Below are 10,051 nucleotides of genomic sequence, written 5' to 3'. Positions count from 1 at the left end.
CTCAGCCCACAGCTGCGTCACGTGGGCAAGTAGCGACCAATGGGAGACGGCGTTGTCCTGGCAACAGGAGACGGGACTTGAATGGCGATTAACTTAAGAAGTGTGTGTTGTTGGTGAGTTTACCGTCAGCCTTATTTAACAGGTGCCGATTGGTAACCACTTAAAAAGTAAAAAAAATAAAAAGTGGTCTGAAAAATTCGGACTTTATAATAGGGATTTCTTTCGATACCTACAACTAAGAGAATATTATAATAAAGAAATCAAAGATGGAAGTAATCCCAATGCGTTTCTGGAGACATATCAACATAAAACTCAAAAAAATATCTCACAGCTGTACACTAGCCTAATGTCATGTCAAACAAATACAACTCTGTAGGTAAAAGAAAAGTGAGGAAAAGAAACAATGGTCACAATTTCAAATGAAGAATGGTATAAAATCTGTCAGATGTTTCAGACTTCTACAAATTCACTAAAATGGAGGAAATTCAACTGGAAAACGCCATCTATTAAAAGTAAACAACTGTCCACCCAACAAATATGTTTTGGAGGCAATGTGGCACAGCTGACGCCAACCATGCACATGTTTTCTGGAACTTCGTTGAGATAAAACTTCCTGGTCTTCTATCCACCGTACTCAGTGCAAAGTACTGTTGTATTCTGTTCCATTTACTTTTGCCACAATGTATTTTGGCCTTATGTGTAATGTGAAAAAAGATGATCAGTATTTGGTTGAGATATTACTGTCAGCAGGGAGGAAAGCCATATAAAAGGATGGCTTAGACCTGAGCCACCCAACCATACTCAGTGGATGGACATTGTGGAGGAAATATTCACAATGGAAAGAATGGCTTAATTTAGATTTAAAAAGCTAAATTTAAAGAAAAATGGATAACATAAATTAGCCTCGGAAACTGTCTGACTTTTCTATCTGACAACCGGTTGCTGTCTTTGAGTGTTCACTTTGTTTTGGTTTTGTACTTTGCTGATGCTCAGAGGGCTGAGATCAATGCATGGTTTCTTTTATTGTTAAAAACAATAAAGATAAAGTGGGGAAAAAGTTGTCTGACATGAGTGTGAGATACTGGAGATACTGTGTGTTTGAAAGTTAAAAATTATGAGTTTTTATGTCTGAAATATTCCTGTGTAACAGCAATGAGGTATTGTACATGATTTTATGTTTGCCTTCAAACAAACTTTGTATTTACGTCAACAAAATGTCCCCACCACTCTTACTAGAGTCTTGTTCCCTGAAATCATTGTGGTGGGGCCAGTAGCAGCAGCCAAATTTGCTATTGGCTTGCAGCTTATGTATGCATCACAAAGGAATTGCAAATGAAGTTATATATCCCATTTCCCCCCGTTTGACTATGTTATTGCAAAAGTTATAATGCAATTATTAAATTTATATGCACTGTGAAAGTTCATATGATCAGGTTCGATCTCTCTGACAGTAATGGCAGTGCTATTTTTCCAGGCGGTATGTATAAGCAAATTGGATGGCATGCAAATTCAGTATACACACAATGAGGTTAAAGTTTCTTCTCCCAAAGTCCATCATACATCTTTCTATGCAGTCCATTATTTCCTCTGGCTATATTTTGCTGGGGGGATTTTAGCTGCATATTTAGATGGTAACTGATTAAGCAATACCATCTACATTGGCAATTAAAGGCAGCTCTAAGCTATAAACCTAGAGAAAATATAGATACAGAGCACTCAGTTATGCTAATATCTTCAAACGTTTTACTTATAGATGTTACATGCAGTTTGAATGTCTTAACGAGAGGTAGGGTTTTAGTATGGACTTTAGTTCATAAGGTTACATTTAAATCATATGTATGAAAAATTGAACTTGTTTGCAGCGTTCATCATCTGCTGCTGCATCTGTGAAATGAGCTTACTTATTTCTGAGAATTGCATGATGATGCTGCTGATGATGAAGATAAGAGGGCTTACTGATGATGACCACCATGCAGTCGATGTTGCCCTGCGCAGGTGTTCCTATCCAGGCACATTGAGAGGCTGCATGCTTTGGCTAAGATGATTAGTGGAAGTCAAAGCCATGCTGAGCTTATTCAGTCGCTGTTCCAAGGAGCGTTTTCTTAATGGCTTTAGGAGGTCCACTGAGAGTCCCTCCCTCCACCTGTGTCAGCAATACCCTGGTCGCACGGACAGGTATGGTTGATCCAACGCATACTAAAAGCACAGTGTTAAAATCCCAGTCAATCTTACAGATATGTAAGGTGGTGTGATTTTACCAGCTCGGAATAGTTTTTCAGATTCTATATTGATGGCTTCAATTGTGCAAATAATAATGAGAAAAAATCTAATAACACTTATTAGGAATATACAATTTAATTATTAACATTGTGGCAACATATTAATAATAGAAGAACTGTTTAAAATGAAAGAAAACGCTTACAGTGAGCTTATGTAAATCCAAGTCTGTCATAAGAAATGTGACTTAATATAGAGGAAGCAACACTCTTTGCAAAATAATTTATACTTTTTAAACTTTCATACATCTTGTCATGTAACAACCACAAACCTAAAAGTTTTTGGGAATAATTTAGTTATAGAAAACACACACTGATGCATAAAACTTAAATTGAAGGAAAATTGTTTTAACTTTTTTCTTGAGAAAAAGAAATCCCAAAAGTTTGCCTTGCATTTGTATTACTACCCATTTGATATACCCAATATGAATTACTCAACTGAACAGAAAAGCTTGTCACACTTTTCAGTCTTTTTGGACATAGTTTAAGAGATAGGTAGCCTCCAATTTAACAAAAATGCTGTACTATCATATAAAATATCATATGTTAGTCAGTGGTTTTAATATAATTCGAGATGTGTAATGTTTAATGAGATGTGAATACTGTAGTATTAATTTAGTCCAAATTCAAGGTAATATTTACAAAGGTTACTCAAAAAGTTGTGTTAAATGTGTGTCAGGAAGACACATTTGAGTCAATATTTAATGGTAAAATTAATACATTCTTTTTACCAAGTAGAAAATCCTACTATTCCCTCCTAACAGAGGTGAAAGCTCATCAGTGAGTTTGACCCTGAGGGAAAGTCCCTGAGTGCTGCAACCTCTGACTAATAGGTTTGCATAACATTGATTTGATTGGCTGACAAGTGAAGAGTAAACCCCAACTCTAAACTCCTACACACACTATCTGAGCTGTGACACACCATGCTTCATAGCTCATCTTTAAACTGGAGAGTCCATGGCTCTGCACGGGGCTTCGTCATTAGATAAGAGCAGATTTAGAGGCAAGGCAGGGTGGCAGGTAAAGGTTGGAGAAGCCACTGAGCTGGACGGCTGAGAACCAACGATCTCCTCCCAATGATAATCTGTTACCTAATCACACAGAGCCAACCTACCCTGGAGAGGAAAGCAAAGTTTTAAGGTCGGCTAAGTTCTCAAGCAGCCCTCCCCATTTGTTAGTATTGTGATCTTATTGAAGGGAAATCCCTCCTTGGCAGACATCGAACAGTAGCCACCATGAAATTCATGACCAATTCTGTATTTGATTCATTTCAGAATTTGAATGGTAGAATAGCGTCACAGCAAAGTGAAACCAGAGGATTTGCTAACTTTCATGATAATTTTTGAGGCCAAAGGGAAAATAAATGCTGTTATCATCCAACTTTCGAATGAAATATAATTCAAGGTGCGATATGTTGAAAAGTAGGTGTTCGCTGCTAATAAGAAACAGACTCCACTTTTTATCAGATACTCAGATAAAAAGTTAGACCTCAGGGCTACTATATAAGGTAAACCTCACTGAGGGTTAGTTCCTATTGACATGACAGCCTTGCACACTTATTGCATATTTAACTAGCTAAAACTCAGATTATTTACAATTCAGCGGGATAAAATAGAGTCCCACAGTAAGCATGGACCCTATTATTGCCCTTCACAGCAGCAGACATGGGAGGCTTGCTGCTCTATACAACAGTGTAAGTAATAAAAAGGGTTTTGGTTGTTTTTTTATTTTCCTTACAAAACAAGTAGTACAGACAGGTAAACAAACTGGTAAACCGCCTCATTTTGGGAGATATTTGCCTATTTTGCATACCCAAATGGAAAAGCAAATAACCTAGAAACTGTAAGCCCAAATTACACGTGTGATACATTATTTTAAAGCTAACAGCTTGCGCGCGTGAAACACAGCCCAAGCTGCATCAGTTGAAACATGACTGTCAGGATTTGGTTGAGGTTTGTGGACCTAAATGCAGAGGCAGGGAGGCAGAGATGAGTTTCTTGATGATTTAATGATGAACAAGCAAACAACTGAACACGGAGGCAGGAAATCCAAAAATCGAAACATGAAAAGAAAGTCAAACAAACCAGAAACCATGGAGACATCGGGGAGGAAACTATCAAGAGGAGGAAGACTCAGAGGGCCGGATTTATCAAGATCCAATTTTGCGTGCAGTAATTTGCGCAAAATTCCAGTTTGGAATTTTGCGCAAGGGGCTGAACCATGGTTTGCGGGTGATTTAACAAGAGTGATTGTGTAAGTCGTGGCAGGTGCAAAACTGTTGGAGACGCCGTATTTAAATGATGATTTTGCGCGTTTTGTGGTGTGCGGCAAAGTAGTTTGTACAAACTAGTGCATTAAGAAATTTAAATCTTACAGTGACACCCCCACCCCCTCCAAAAAAAAAAATAAATAAATAAAATAAAATATATATATATATATATATATATATATATATATATATATATATATATATATATATATATATATATATATATATATATATATAAAGAAAAAACTTTATTCAACCTTTATTCCCTAAGATGGTATGTGGCTGAATTTCTACTTCACTGCAGTAAAAAAAAAAACAAAAAAAAAAAACAGGTGTTTTGTATTGGCCTGTAGAAAAATGCACATACTAAATGGCTCACAAGAAGTGACTGTGGATGAGATTACTGCGCGTACGCATCCCCGCAGCATTGGCATGTTGCTCCACAGGCACAGAGGTCGGGGTTCTCTGGTAGGGCGTCAGGGCGACATGGCATTTAGAACGTCGGACAGCACTTCTGAAAAACTAGATTGGGAGATCCAATGTTGCAAGGAGTTTTGTGATATCTGGTATTGCGTGGGTCCTCCTTGCGGCTGGCTCCAAATCCATTCGGAGTTCCCCCAACAGCTCCAAAATGTCAATGCTGGATAAACGATATGTTTTGATGATCGTTTTCTCGTTCATTCCAAAAATATTCACACGGAGTGAAAAAATGCGTTCTCTGCGTCTCCTTGCTTCATTTCGATCTCTCCTTCTTGCGACAATAACCGCTGCCATGTGTGCGCAATTACGCATACAGACCATTTGCACCTTCTTTTGAAACGTGTTAAATATAGAGTCAGATACCGTTAGCAAAATTGCTTTCAGGTTTAATAAATCACTTTGCGAGTGCTAAATTATTATATTTACATGTTCTCCTCCCACAAGACGCACTTTTGTGTGTAAACGCCCCATATTGCATATTCATTGCAGAAAAAGTACTAAACGGATAAGAGGCGCTATTTAGCACGTTTTAAAGACCAAATCTTTTTAGCACGCTGTTGATAGATCAGTTTGTACATTTTTTAGCGTGCGCAGTGAAATAGCTCACGTTTTTATACACGCAAACCTTTGATAGATCCGGCCCAGAGAGACGGAGTTGGAGGAAGTTAGATGAGGAACCAGCACTGAAGAACTGAACAGAGAAAGTATTAATGGGAGACTGAAACAAAGAGAGGACTAACGAGCAGATTGGGAGCAGGTGTGAACAGAGCAGAAACAGGAAATGAGCTAGGGAAAAAGGAGAACACAAGAGGGCAGCGGAGGGCAACAACTAAAAACCTGGAAACTGAAAATAACCAGAAAACACAACAAAATAAGAATTAAAACACTAAAACTAGAAAACATGGAACAAAGTAAAACTGAATACTCAAAAGAAAACACAACAGAAGCAAGACTATGACAGACTCAAAGTTGTTTTTTTTTTTACTCTCGAAGATAATAGGCCTTTTTTTTGGGACAGCAGTAATAAAGACATGCTTGCTTGTTGTGGCTGCTTTGCCATGTTTACATTTTGACATTCTGTTATATCTGTGTTAATTGTGCTTTGGTGCTCGCTATGTCCATAAAATGAACTTGGTGGTTGAATTGTGGAGAATCTTAGCTTTCCAACAATGTCTAACATGTCTATATGGTATATGGTAAACATTTTACTGTTGTAATGTTCATGCATTATGAGTTATTAGACTTAAACTCTTTAAAATGATGAGTTTTGAGAGGCTAGAATAATTTGAGACAGGTCACATATTTTATAGGTATTTATGGGCAAGTTTCAAGTATTATACACCTGCCCCCAATCAGTTCATTACCCCAGTCTTTGTTCTGTCAGTCAGTCACTGTTTGCTGGTTTCTCAATGTTTCTTGGTCCTCATGTGTGTTTTCCCTGATGTCTCTTGTGGTTTTTTGGGAGACGGGGGGTTTGCTGTATTTTGTTATTTTTGGATTTTTGCCTCAGTTGCCACCTTTTGGATTATCAAATCTGCAAGTAACCACTTCAGCTTCCTTCTCTGTATTAGGGTTATCTTCAAACCTCCACACAACCTGACAATTTCTACTGATTGTTGTTCTATTAAAATCTGTTGTATGAGAAAGTCTAGCCATTTTTTTTATACTTTTTAACTTAAGTAATGGTGTTTTTTGGTGGAAGTCAAAGGCTAGGAGAAAAGGTATTGGGATTAGTTTTGATTTTCTGTTTAAGTTTTTCTAGTTTGCCAAGTAAATAGACGAAGGGGATAGTTGGATATTGTGAGTAAGGAATTGCAATATTTCATGGTTATTTCTTTCTTTTGTATTAGTAGGCAGAGGCAGGATGTTTGCAAGCAGACATCAGCGGTGTTGAGTGAACAGAGTGTGCAAATATCTGATTCTGCCAGTCCAGAGGTTTTCAGCTCAGAGCTACTGCTAAGGAGTCATAAAACCTTTCTGCATATAAAAAAAAAAGATTTACTTTTTTTTTAATCACAAATAAGTCGGTAGTTATTAGGGATGCACGATATAATCGCCCCCTATCGGTATCGGCCTGTATCGGCCTTAAAACTGAATATCGGACATCGGCCACCCCACCAATATTTAACCCGATATTTGATCAGCTTCTGAGTTTCTAAAGTCCAAAAAAAAAGATAAACTACTTCTTCTTCTTCCTCAAAAACTTCTTTTTTACAGACTTAAAAACTTCAAAAAAACGAGGGAAAAAATATTGATACATTAAAATATTACAATATCTTCATATGCTTTAAAAACACCATATCAATCTCTTTTACTAATTAAATATTGCTATATGTCATCGTTATGCTACGAAATCCCCCGAAAATTCATGAAATTTTGCCATTTTTTTTATATGTTGAGATATTGATGCGGTGTCGATCAATTTTACTAACAAAATCTCACAAGAATTTGCAAAATATCACGAGAGTTTGTAACAGAACGATGAAATTTCATGAGATTTTGAAAGTAAAATAGATCGATACCGCGTTTCTAAAAATCAATTTGATATCAGCATATGAAAATATATTTGAGTATATTATTTTTCAAAGTGTCAGAAATGGATAACAAAACTGCTATTTTCAATGACTACCTATTTTTGTCCCGCTTTAACATCAGTATCGATATCGGTTATCGGCTACATGAGTTTTAAAATATCGGCATATCGGATATCGGCCAAAATCCCAATATCGTGCATCCCTAGTAGTTATATCTGCAATATTGCATAAACTAGAACAAACATGCTTTTAAGTGTTACCTATAGACCTGTTCCAGAAATCTTCATTAAGACCTGTTACTGTTGATTTAATTTGTTGTAATTTTTCAAGCAGAAATTAGAACATAAACCCTTTAAGCTTAACAGCTTAAATCTTTGTCATCAGCACTTCAACCCCCTATCTAATGTTAACTTTGTAAGCAACCTTCAACCCGCTGTTTAAAACTGCAAAACAGCTATGATGTCTGGTTATCTAACTGATGAATGGTAGATATTTGATTAATGTATGTTTGCAATAAAATTATATGATGCCCAGCAGTGGATGAAGGTGTTGTGTTTAGTGGATTTGATTAGATATTGAAGCCCATTGGCTAGGAGGTAATAATGGATATTTTGTGTTTCTAAGCTTCATATAAGTTCTGATTGTTGAAATGGGGACAGTTTTAGTCCCTGTTTAGTTACAATGAACAAAATACTTATTAACACAGAACCAGACCTTGAAAATGATTGTCACAGTGAAATGAATGCATTTCACTGACATAAGCAGGTAGTTTTGTATAATTTTTTTATATTTATAACTACAATTTGATGCACTTTTGCACGTTAAAGATTGTGATCGCTTAAATTTAAAACAGAATGTGTTTCATCACAACTTTTGATGCACAGAACCCAAAATATAAAACCTAATCACTGAAATACTCAGCTTTAAAAATATCAACAAGACAAAAAGGGGCTATAGTGTCTTTGATAAGCGCAGTGCTTTAACTTCTGAAACTGAGAACAAACTATGTTTAGTTAAGAAGCAAACACCACAGAATGAATATAAAAAGGATTTTACTTTTGTTTTATTGTTTCTTATTTATCTGCTCATATGGTAGGCTTTGTGGTTTAAGTTAAGCTGAGTTAGGATGGGTCTTTAGACTCACATACATCAGCAGCTTATTACAGAGTTTATTCAAATACTGTCAGGGTCGGTACTATGAGAACTATCCCATCCAAGCATAAGTTTTGAAAGCTGCAGACAGGAAACTTTTGATTCTAAAATATAAGTAGCAGTCTAATTTTACAGGTACTTGAGTGTTTCTTTTGATAGACAGCAAAAAAGTTGGTATTTATTTGTTTTCCTTAAAATATTTGCTATTACAATTTGTTGTTCATTAAATCTCTGCATGATTTCAAAACAGAGTGCAGTAAAATAGAGATATAGGTGGTGCGTGTACTGGATGAGTCAGCTCTTTGCTTAAACATCCCCTGCTGCTGCAGGCTGCAGCAGATGGAGAAATGGCTTAATGAAGGTCTAAATGACTTCTGGCCAATTCAAGTTTACAGCCTCCGTCACGGGGCAGCACATCTCGAGGCAGGGAGCCACTGGAGATACTTAAAGAGCTGAAACAGAAGGTTATGGCAGGTGAGTTGGAGGAAGGAGGAACCAGAGAAGAGTGGGATGGGAGGGGAAAAGATGAAGATGGGTTAAGAGGAACAGGGAGGTGGAGGGATTATACAACAGTTAAATGCAGGTAAGCCAACGATCAGCACACATGGCCTTACCTAATGCTCCAACACATGCAAGCACACTCAGGGAGTCACATTAGAATTGACTCCTCAGTCATATTATTACACACAATACACTGAACATAGGCAACATCTTGCAGAAGGTTCCTTCTGCCGTTAATGGGGCATAAACCATAAAGCAAATCTATGCTGTATCCTTTTGTTAAGGATACAGCATAGGTTTTATTGATATGATTTGATAAGGCTAAACAATCTATGCTGTATCCTTTTGTTAAGGATACAGCATAGGTTTTATTGATATGATTTGATAAGGCTAAACACGCACTTGTTGATATTTCATCTAAAAGTGCTTCCATCCTTTAAAAAAAATAAAAAATATCTAGATTTAATTGTTTAAATTCTTTTAGTATTCTTTTTGGGTTTACATTTCTAAGACTTAATGGCAAATCTAAACCAAAGTTAGTTTTATTTTCTAGATGGGTGTATCTTCCATTTTGTTTTTTATATTTATTTCTGATAAGTTCACTCTTGTAAATATAGTCAACAAATCTTAAATAGAAGCAAAGATAGTTCATTAAAAGGCTAAGGTAGGGGTTGTGCTGCTTTCAAGTTAATGTCTTATTGCCACCTAGTGGGAAGTTAGACATTTTCAGCTTTGATTTAGCTGATTTTTTCTGATCTTTTATCACCTTTATTTCTCAGTTCAATAGTTGCTAAATATCCAACAGTTATTTTTTTAACAGATATGCAGGATGTGATTAT

The sequence above is a fragment of the Cyprinodon tularosa genome, unplaced genomic scaffold, assembly GCF_016077235.1.
Source record: "Cyprinodon tularosa strain WSP-4 unplaced genomic scaffold, ASM1607723v1 ctg234, whole genome shotgun sequence".
NCBI lineage: Eukaryota > Metazoa > Chordata > Actinopteri > Cyprinodontiformes > Cyprinodontidae > Cyprinodon > Cyprinodon tularosa.
Note: the sequence above shows the minus strand (reverse complement) of the source record.